The sequence below is a fragment of the Hibiscus syriacus genome, unplaced genomic scaffold (genome assembly GCF_006381635.1).
Source record: "Hibiscus syriacus cultivar Baekdansim isolate YM2019G1 unplaced genomic scaffold, ASM638163v2 tig00111210_pilon, whole genome shotgun sequence".
NCBI lineage: Eukaryota > Viridiplantae > Streptophyta > Magnoliopsida > Malvales > Malvaceae > Hibiscus > Hibiscus syriacus.
In genome coordinates, this window is record NW_024063021.1 from 2,755,057 (window position 1) to 2,766,982 (window position 11,926).

At 31.4% G+C, this 11,926-nt stretch overlaps 1 pseudogene; it reads left to right on the forward strand.

Moving 5' to 3' along the window:
• The first annotated feature begins 7,157 nt into the window (after window positions 1-7,157).
• LOC120155971 lies at window positions 7,158-10,556 on the forward strand (annotated as a pseudogene).
• Window positions 10,557-11,926: the final 1,370 nt, after the last annotated feature.

Here is an 11,926-nt window from a genome sequence, read left to right on the forward strand (position 1 = left end):
TTTGATGAAAACTCTCACTTTTCTTTAGCTAGAATTAAACCAAGACTTTGATTTAATAAAACGACATTTCTAGGGGGATTATGAACGAAAATGATACTTGTAAAAGGCCTAAACTCTTACCTTGGCTTGACCTTTGAAGAGAAAAAAAAGGAGAAATGAAGAAATGAGGGGAAGAAGAAATTGAAAGAATATAAAGACTTCATCTTTTGAAAAAGGAAAAATAATGTTTTTGGTCCTTCATTTACTTTCCACTATTCAAAACTCTCTTTATAATTAATTGGGCTCAAACCCAACCCAAATAAAGGCAACGACTTAAACTATAAAGTTCACGGGATCCACTTTCCTCTCGGGTAAACCCTTAACTACTAACCCAGAATTTAGGATGTTACACCAATGATTTTCCAACCGATACCACTCTATCATACAAGTTTCTCCTTCGAAATGTCCTATATCTTTCTCCGCCGACACACATAAAGTACAAGTTCAGTTTATGAGTTGCTGTTAAAAATCTGGCATGAATCCAATTTTCATATCTTTTCAAAGAAAAATGTTTGAAAACCGTGATCAAAGTTGAATCGCCATCCATTTCACAACTGTCGAATCACCATTTTTCACAACCGGGGGGGGGGGGCAGTTTGCATGTCGTTTGGTGATTTACGTAATATCCAATATAATTCTCGAAGAAAATCGACAAAAATTTTCATTTGGGAGCCTGCAATTGCTTGGTCTAACTTTTTGAAATTCTAAGCACCTGGTCCATTGCTGATTTTGTTCAAAGACCCCACCAGTTTCATTTTTCTACAACCCCTTACCATTCAATGTTAATCATACATGGAGTAGTTAGTGTAAAGTCAGGTGGACATGTATTTCCAAACAAAAGTATAAATATTAGGTGAAGAAAAGTAGGAGAAATTTTTACTTTTTCCCCTTGAATATTTGTCGTGATTGGAGGAGAATGGTGAAATTGAGGTGCGGGGGGCAGCCAGTGGCGGATTCACGCCTAAGTGAGGGTAGATCCGTACCCACACTAAAAATTTAAACATTTTTATGAAATTATTTATTTTAATTGATTGTGTTCGTCTTAAAATTTTATTCGTGTTCATCCGTACAAAAATTAGGTAAAGTATGACATCCAAATGGTTCCCGACTATATGATGTTATTTTATTTAGTCTCTTGATTATTGAAAGTTATAAAATAGTCACTGATTATAGGGTGTTGTTTTGTTGAGTCTTTCAAATATTAAAAGTTACAAAACGGTCATCCGACTATATGGCATTATTTTGTCGAGTCTCCCGACTATTAAATGTTACAAAATAATCACCCGATTATTCATATGTTCTAAACTCGTCATTTTCCGTTAAAAATTGGTGGACGTCTGAACTGGACGTTAATTAATAACCTAACTGTGATATGATAAAATCATATTTTAGTGACGTCTAATGACATCATCGTTGCCTTCAAGCACTGACTCGACAACATAATATTTTAAGCACTGGCCCGATTACAAAATATAAACAGAGAGTTGATGCACAAAAGACAAATCAAACGGTTATGAGATCAGAATTTATCATATCTTAGTTAATAGGTTCACGTTCTGCTCAAACGACCGCCAATTTTTTAACTAAAATGATGAGATTGGAACATATAAATTGTCAAGTGACCATTTTGAAACTTTTACTATTCGAGAGACTCAACGAAATAACATCTTATAATCGAATGATTGTTTTGCAACTTTTAATAATCAGACTTAACAAAGTATCACCATATAATCGAGAGATCATATATGTACTTTATCCACCAAAAATTTATATTATTAATATACATTAGCTATCCTAAAAAAATATTTCTCAAGCCACTTCGAGTAGCTTTCGTGATATGTATCATAGTCTATGATGTCAACATATTGTGGTGGAGCTAGGATTGCCGGGTTGGTCAATTGTAGTTAACCTCGAAATCTATCGCCTTCTCCAAGTAATCTCTTCGTTTGTATAAAGGAAACAGGCATAGGTTTTATTTCTGTCGATTTGACAGCGTAACTGCAAAAACTAGTTAATTATTAAGGCTAAAATGCATCATTCCTCACTAAACTTTACTCTATTTCCTATTTGACTCATTGAACTTTGAATTTTTTCAATTTACTCACTGAATTTTTGAATTGTTCCTATTTTTATCACTCTGAATTATTTTATTATCATTTTGATATAATGTGACATTTTTCATTATTATTTAATATAAAAATAATTTAAAATATAAAATAAAAATAAAATGTGGTTGTCCTCTGTTCGTCAGTGTTGGACACCACCGTCGACAGTCATAGATGGTGGTCGTTCAGTCTCAGATTTCATTGACCGCTTCATCTCGACCTCTTGAATTCGAATCCGACCTCCATTTTGTCGAAACATACTACAAATCTGATCAAAAGTCAAAAAATCGAAATGTCAGTCGTTGTCGATTGCTATAGATGGTAGTCATTCGGTCCCATATTTCATGGTCGCTTCATTGCAACCCCTTGAGTCTGAATCTGACCTCTATTTTGTTGGAATATGCTCCAAATTCCACGAATTAGATATCGAAAATGAGAAAACCAAAATGTTTTCATCAAGATTCACGAGTTTTGGGACATTTTTTTGTGTAACAATCACCAGATTCAGACTCAACGTGTCAAAATGAGTTTATCGATACAATTTGGGATCAACGGTTGTCGATTCCAAATGTCGTTGGTGACGAGAACGGACGACGATCGTCGGTGGGGATTAGGATGAAAAAGATAAAAGGGTTAGGGTTAAGGATATTATTTTATTATTAATTTTAAATTATTTTATATTAAATAATTTAAAGTAACCAAAATAGGAGCAATTCAAAAGTTCAATGAGTAAATTAGAAAAATTGAAAGTACAATGAATGAATTATGAAAGTGAATAAAGTTCACTGAGGAATGTTGTAATTTATCCATTCTTTTTTTTTTTGGATAATTTTGATTTTATTACCCAAATCAAAGTTTAGTTACAACCAATCCACCAATCTACAACAAAAGAATCATAATAAACAGCCTACAAAATGATTGGTTAGACTATACCCCAAACATTACAAAGCATTAAGTTAGTACTATTAATATTTGTTCCCCTTAGACGAATTCCAACAATGTCTTTAACTTCTTTGAGTAAGCAATCACTTGTTCTACGCCTTCCTTGAAATATTCTCTGATTTTTTTTCCTGCCACAGAGAGTAAATAAAAGCAGTCCAAGAAATTTTTAAAATGGTAGTAAGTAGAGACCTCCCTTTCCATGATGAACTTGCCTTTAAAACCATTTCTTCCCATGACAAGTAAGTGGTCTTCAGCCCATTTAGTTTCAAAATTGAATACCAGAGTTCCACTGCCAATGAGCATTGCGAGAAGAGATAGTCCCTTGTCTCGTTTGAGTTGCTACAATTAACACAAAACCCGTCAGTTCTAATTCCCATTCGAGGAAGACGATTTAGTAAAGCCATCCAAGCTATCAAACTAAACTTTGGAATATGCAATGGGAACCAGATAAGTTTGTGCCATGAAACATTCTGCCCTTTGAGTCGAATCAAGTCCCAAATTTCCTTGACTTGCGGCGAACCGACTGAAATAATTGGAAGAGCTGCAGCCCTTAATTTATTAATAATGTTATAGATAAATTATTTAATTTATTAATAATGTTATAGATAAATTATTTAATTTAAAAAACTATAAATAAAATTTTAATTAATTAATTATTACAAATATTATTTTATTTTATTGATGATAGTAAGGTATTAAAAATAACTTGAAAACCACCCGGGGCAAGTGTAAAAAAAAATTAGAAAAGCTAATGAAGTTTAAGTCTTATGATGCCATGCGTTTTTATGCTCAGTGTCGGAGCAAGAATCAAATATCAAAAGAGACAAAATTCTATTAAATATTTAAATTTTAAATTCAAGAACAAAAGTCTTATTTATCCAGAAAAAATATAAATTTATAATGTCCCCTTTAAAAAAATCCTAACCTTCATTTTTTATTGAAGTATAACAACATGGCAATTAATTAATTATGAATATTAGCATTACTTGTCAAAAACAACTCTAAAATTAGGCCTACAATTGAACTAAATGTTTAACGAATCGTTTATGAACTGTTCGACGTAAATTTCGTTTATGTTTTTATATTCATTAAATGAATGAACATGAAGTAGATTTTATTTTCGTTTAATTAAATAAATATACACGAATAAAATGATCATTCATTCATTTACGTTCGTGAATGTTCGATAATTCATTTTATGTTCGTTCGTTTATGTACGTTTATGTTCTCAAGACACTTTTGAAATATTAAGACTTAATAAAACCTGAAACCCATTAATATTTTTAAACTCAAATAGTTTTAAACCCAAATGAAAATAACTCAAATCAATTAAAGAAAATATACACCCTAAAATGTTTTGAAAAGAAAAACTCTTCTCAAATATAAACTCATTTAATTTTATTTTTGTTCGTTTATATTCACTCACGTTCTTTCGTTTATGTTCGCTCATGTTCTTTCGTTTGTGTTCGCTTACCATTTTAATGAATGAAAAAGAACAAGATAATTTTTTTAATGAACGAACACGAACAAGAAATTTCATTCTTTTAGTTGTTCATGTTCATTCATTTATTCGGTTAAAGTTAAATGAACGAACATGAACATACTCTCATTCGTATTCGATCGGTTTATTTATAGGTATATATACAAAGATACCTTATGATAATTTTACTATCACTTGTACCAAGTTTCTCTCCAACAAAAGAAGTTTCTTACATGCATTTGATAATTGTTTATGTTCATCAATTAGGTATAAATATATAATCAAATGAAATAATTTATTTCTGAGCATTAAGTAATCTAAAAATGAAGACAAGAAATGGGTATTGTTATCAGACATTGTTATCAGATAGGCAAGAACATATTAATGAAGAAAACACTAAATTAATTGACAGCTACTTGATGAAAAATCAAACATTTGGTTGGTTACTTGATGAAAATTGCAAGCAATTTTGTCAAAAGTGAGGATCTTCAAGGGAAGAGAAGGAGAAAGAGTCACATCAGCCCGGCAACCGAATCTCCAGTGTTGACGATACAAGGGGATAGATGCATGCCAGTGCTATACAACAACTTCTGCTTCAATTTTGGGATACATTTCACTTCATATTTTATAGAAAAAAATACTCGAATATTATTGGTTGGAGCCTTGTTATTTTCAACCCCGCAAAATCAGTGCAAGGACACATACATTAACCTATCAACCTTATTCATATAAGTGAAAAAGTTTGCGAAAATGCTGTTGCTTTCATTCGTGGCCTTCACATATATTTTTCAAACTTCTGCTTTCGTTTTTTTTACAAAAGATTTAACTTATATTGATTAAACAGATTTATAAAGTGAAAACTGTTGGTGATCGATTGAGCTGTTGTTGTGGATCAAATTGACAGATAAAAATGTTATCTTATTTTAGAAGCCTCCCGCCTTGCCCCCAATCAAAGGGGTTGAGAAGAAATCAACTCAATCTAATTAAGAGAAAGAAAAGGGTAATTACCTATACAAAAATAAAGTAAAGAAGAAAGATAATTTTACTACTACTAGCTATTATACAATAATAATATTGCTACTCGCAATATTAGATCGATTGAAATTCTCTATTTGCAATAAACACCTCATCTCAACACATCTTCTCTTTCTCGTGTTAGATCTCACCAACACGATTTGTAATAACAAATTCTGTCGAAATAAAAATATATTCATGATCGTACCATGATGAGTCTCGAATTATAACTCTATTTCAAACTATAGCTCTTCATATACGTTGAGAACTTGAGGGAGAAGAAAATTTAATATGAAATAAAAATAAAATAATAATTTAACCATCCTCAAATAAGATAATATTTAATGTAACTTAACTTCTCTCCCCCATATTCACGATTTCAAATGGTTAAGATATTAGTCCATAACAATTTATACGAATAAAACTATGATCCCTCCTCACAATAATATAGAACTTTTCCATGAAAAATTTACGAACCCCTTTTACATCAAAATCAAACCCATTTCACAATAATGACATATAACGTTTGCAAAAAAAAAATTATAAACCCTTATTACAACAACGGTATATAACTTTTTCACAAATTTTTTTACAAAATTCCTCATATAAAAAAGTCTCTAAAGAATACATATATTATCAACCTCTTAATTCTAAATGTTAAAATATATTATTTATTAATATAACATATTACTTAGATTGTAAATCAAATTTGATCACAACAAAATTTCATTCATTAAATTTTTTTTGCTATTAATAAATATATATTATATTAAATATACTTCATACAAATAATCTTTAATTAATAAAATTAATTAAAATCTCACATTAATAAATGGTTTTGATGAATCTCTAACACGTGTACAGTTAAAGCATGTGCGTCGTCACACGTGTTAAAACCCAATCAAAGTATTAGTGATTTTGTTCTTTTGTTCATAAAGTATGCAATGATTCCTGTTTGTATTTGTGGGAGATAAAATCTTGTTCTTTTTCAACTTCATCATCAAGGTGGAAAATGCAATTGTTATTCACCACACCCAATAATTACACCTATAAAATATATTTTATGCATTTGGATGTATATTTTTAATATATTAACAATTGTATGAATGGCTTCATAGTTCAAGACATTTTTTATCTCTAAAAAAAATAGACAAAAATGTAAGTTTTGTTGACAGAATCAGAACCTAAAATATTATGAGTGAGGATCAAATCTTTTGACTATACTTAGCTAGTAGTTCTCTCCTTTGTAATTCAAAAGAAAAAATCTTTTGACTATATTTAAATGAAAAAGTAAAAATCACCACACTATATTTCGTGGCTAAATTCAATTCAATTTTATTTGAACATAACATATCAATAAAAAACAGTGCGAAAACCCCTAGTGTGCCTTCCAATGATCCAGGAATTTTCAAGAAGCAACGACGACGAGATGAAACGCCGCCTGAGCTCACCCTTTACCCTCCATCCCCTCCGCTATTCCCATGGATAACGATCCATCTCCTGTTATCCCTCAAACCCATCCAGCCTAGTATAGTGAAGCAGTGATCAATCCCCATCCAGCCTAGTATAGTGAATCAATGATCAACGCAAATTCAAAATCATCTGAAGAACCACTTTTCCCTATAGATGATGATGATATCGATCTCATGGAGGACGATATAGAAACTGGTGAATCTGACGGTATCCCTTTCATAAACTTCTCGGATAGGGTTCGATCCATCGTGGTAAAAAGCATGGAATTAACTTTGATTGTGAAGATTCTTGAACGCTCCATTGGTTATAGCACCCTATTCAACCGCATCAACAATCTGTGGAAACCTCTGTATCCTATAAAACTCATAGATATCGAGAATGGTTATTTTCTCATCAAGTTCGCTGTCCATTGTGACTATCTCAAAGCCCTTTCCAATGGACATTTTCAACCATTGCCTGGCTTTTGAACCTTGGTCCACTGTCTTCTCCCCTTGTCAACATCATCCTAATCGTATTATGGCTTGGATTAGACTCCCGGACTTCCGGTCACTTGTTATAAGAGAGGCATGTTTAAGTTATTGGAGCCTGCATTGGTTCAATAATTAAAATCGACTTTCAAACAGATAATGGGCGCAGAGTTCGTTTCGCTCGAATGATAGTCAACATAGACCTCAACAAGCCTTTGGTCTCTAAATTCGTGGTAATGGTCGTATTCAATTGGTCGAGTATTAGTTTTTCCCTATTGTTTGTTTTACTTGTGGAATCAATGATCATGTCAACGACCTCTGCCCTAAGAATGCTCCTGTTTTCGAAGGTGGAACTGCTCACGTAGAAGAGGGTCATTCCCATGAGAATCCTGAAGCCCCAACTGACCCGTATGGTTCTTGGATGCTGGTCAAAAAATGCTAAAAAGGAAGATTATATTCATTTGTAGTTTGATCAATTTAATAGTTCTTTTAACTTCCAAAATTATAAAAATCATTACGTATTCAAGAATATATTCAAAAGCCACCAACTGAAGATGAAATTAGAAGGATTAAAATATAAATTCAAAAGCTTGACAAGATTGGTAATGATATCTTTATTTATTAACTAAAAAGATTATTTTTTACTGCTGCTTAGTCATTTGGATTTTTAGAATAGTCTTGGAACACATTAGAGTCTACTATCAGTTCATGAGCTCATAAACTTTTGTGATTACGAGTATGAGCTGAAGGGTATGAAACTTTTTTCTTAATACACACTTGCAATTTAATCTTGTAGTTTATATTATTTGATTTTTTATAATGTATTTAATTTTTATTATAAAATATCATATTTTGTGTATAGATAATGAAAATAAAGATATTTTAAGAAGATTTGATAGATGAAGATGAACTTTAAAGATTGTTATATTTTAAAATTTTATTATGTTGTTAACTTCTTCGTTGTACTTGTTTTAATGTAATGTTTTTTTATTCGTTGCCTAGATATTGTTTAATTAAATGCAAATTATCTTTGTGAATTGCAATTTGAGTTAACACTAAAAAAGTATTACCATGATATTTATTTGTTGAACTAAATGTACATAGTTATTTTAATTAGAAAAATATATAATAAATTTCAATTAATACAAAACTTGGTTAAATTAACTCAAATTTGTTAAATTCAATTACGGATTTTAAAATTTGTTACTTTAATTGAAGATTTAAAATAATATAAAAAATGTTTAAAATAATTCGAGTCTGTTACTAATTAAACTGATCATTTGAACACCCGTTGCTCCACTAACACTTGTTAAAATATTGAGGCGCGTTAGCTTAATCTGACCTCACGGGTGGCTAGGGCTGAGTAAAAAAACTGAGAAAACCGAAAAATTGATATGAATCGAGTAAAACGGTTTGGTTCGGTTTTAAAAGGTTTGATTTTCGGTTCGGTTTAAAGGTTTCATTTTTTTGATTTGGTTCGGTTCGGATTTTCCATATGGAAACCATTTGTTCCATATTGAACCGAATAGGCAATTTTTGTAAAAAAAATTATAGTTTCAAGTGATTTTTTCATTGAAAAACCGATAAACCGAACCGAACCGTTAAAAAAACCAAACCGAACCAAAAAACTCAGTTTCGATTTTTTCGGTTTTTTAACTATTAGGTTTCGGTTTAAATATTGAAAAACCGTTTATTTCAGTTCGGTTTAATTTTGATAAAAAACCGAACTGAATCGAACCGAATACACCCCTACTGTGACTTCCAAAGGCTCTTTCAGTTTGACACTACTTACTATTTTATTTAGAAAGTTGTGAAGTTAATTTTTTTTTGTATTTAAAAAAGGTTAAATATCAAATTTATTATTATTATTATTATATTATTTAAATATATAATAATCATGGATTTATTTAGTGTTTTTAGTAATAAAAGAGAATATTTTTTCTCTAAAAGACGTTGATTCTAACTGCAACATCTACAAGATCTATATGCATTATAAATAATTAAAAAAATTAAAATATTACCACGTAATTAACCTATATTATTAAAAAATACATTGTAATCTTATATAAGAAGATTTAGGATTCATTATTTATTTTTTTATGTTATTTTTGCCCTTATCTCGACTCTTTAAAATAAGGGAAATCACAAGTCAACCTCACATAATCATTTGGTCTTGGTAGTCCAAAGCACCACCTCATATCCCACTTTTCTTTTCTTGTCTGGGTTATGATTTAATATTTTTATGATTTCTCTTATCTTCTATATAATTAACCTCTCTCTCCATTATTCACTCCTTGGCAACTGGAAACATGAAGGTGCATCAGTTGGCACGTGGATTTTGGGAGCACGAACCATCCCTCTCCTGCAAGCCCTTAAACCCTCTTCCTCACCCTTCATCTGTTGACGATGCCCTCTCTTCTTTCCACCATAACACCTTCATTACACCCAAAACTACCCCTACAAATCCACATTCTCATCAGGTAACATTATGTACCCTTCACTCGTGTAACTTACTTCACAACCTTTAATATCATTTCATGTACGTTACGGTCAAGTAGGCTGACAATCTTTCGTTTCAATTTTATGTAGGTGGATATGCAAGCAGGAGGTACGAGATGGAATCCAACGCAAGAGCAGGTTGGGATTCTGGAGATGATATATAGAGGAGGGATGCGAACTCCAAATGCACGACAGATTGAACAAATCACCGCGCTGCTAAGCAAGTTCGGCAGGATCCAAGGAAAAACGTTTTCTATTGGTTTCAAAACCACAAAGCACGCGACAGAAAAAAGAAGAAGCGCAACAGCCTTGGGTGGCTTAGCCATTTCACTAGAAACTCGGATCCGATTACCACCATAACTATGGAAAGAGACGATGATAGTTCATGTAAGAGAAAATGCAGGAGGTGGTCACTTGTGTGCATGGAAGAAGAGAGCAGATCGTCATTCAAAGAGGAGGAAACCAGAACTCTAGAGTTATTCCCATTGCACCCAGAAGGAAGATAATCAAGCCCAGGGATGGACAAAAGCGGACGATCCGGGCAGTCGTCTTCTTAAAAATTTTAATTTACTATATATTTTAAATTTTTATATTTTCTATTAATAATCTACTTTAGTTTGTAATATTTTAAAATTTTAAAATTCCCTTAACATAAAATGATGCAGTGTTTGGAAAAAAAAAACTGTAGCAAAACTGTGTTCCCATTATGATCTGTTTTGACAATGATGTGGTATATACTGTCCAGCTTTTGCTTTCTGTTCTTTTGTTTCGTGGAAGAAGAAAGATAAAGTTGTTTTCTTGCACTCCAAAGATTCATTGGTGCTGCCGAAATATAACTTTGTAAAAAATTGAAGGGGAAAGTTTGGGTGGTGTTGGAATATTCAAAAGAATGCATCAACTGAATTATCTTACGATTCTATTGCTGAGAAGACCTTCATAAAGTTGGATTTGTCTAGTGGTGAGTTAATTGAGGTGCATTTGATTTTGCAATTTAAAAACAAAAGTTTGATGGTTGTTTCGTGGGCCAGATATTTGATATATACCGAACCTAAGCTTGGGAATTGGGAGGGAAAATTCATGGCAATGTCCATACACTGATTTTAAATGGGAGTGGAGGGATTTCTCTCTGTAATCGAGAGTGAATGTCTTTTTTTTTTCTTTTTAATCTAAAACCGAGGTGAATGTCACTGAATAACATGTTATTGGTATAATAGTAAAAAAAATCCTCAACGATTGTTACTTTTACAATTGTTTCTAATTCTTTTGTAATTGAAATATTTCATTTTTTAAAATAATTCATTTTTATTGTTCATGTAAGGTCAATATTTTTACTAACGTGACATCACATCGTCAAAAATACAATCGAAATAAAATAAATGCTGAGGATTTTTTATTATTATGTAATTTTTCACTACTAATTTATAGTTTTATTTTACCTTCAAATAAAATAATTAAAAATCACTACCTTATCACTTCCTTCATAACTGAAATAAATGATTTAAACTTGATATTTGATCTTATAGCTCAGACAATCCTAATAGATGAAGATAAACAAAACTTATAACGAGGCTACAAGGTCCATTGATGTTAGTTTTTGGAGGGATTCCATAAAAGATGAATTATAATCGATTATGTATAATTACGCATGAGAATTACTAGACTTAGATGATTTAGACCAATCAATAATAAATGAGTCTTTAAAAAGACCAAATAGATCAATACAAGACTATAAGGTCCATTGATGTTAGGTTTTGAAGGGATGCTATAAAAGATGAATTAGAATCGATTTTGTATAATTATACGTGAAAATTAGTAGACTTACCTGGAAGATTTAGACAAAGCAATAATAAATGAGTCTTTAAAAAGAAACTTCGACCAGATGGATCAATACACATATATAAGATAAT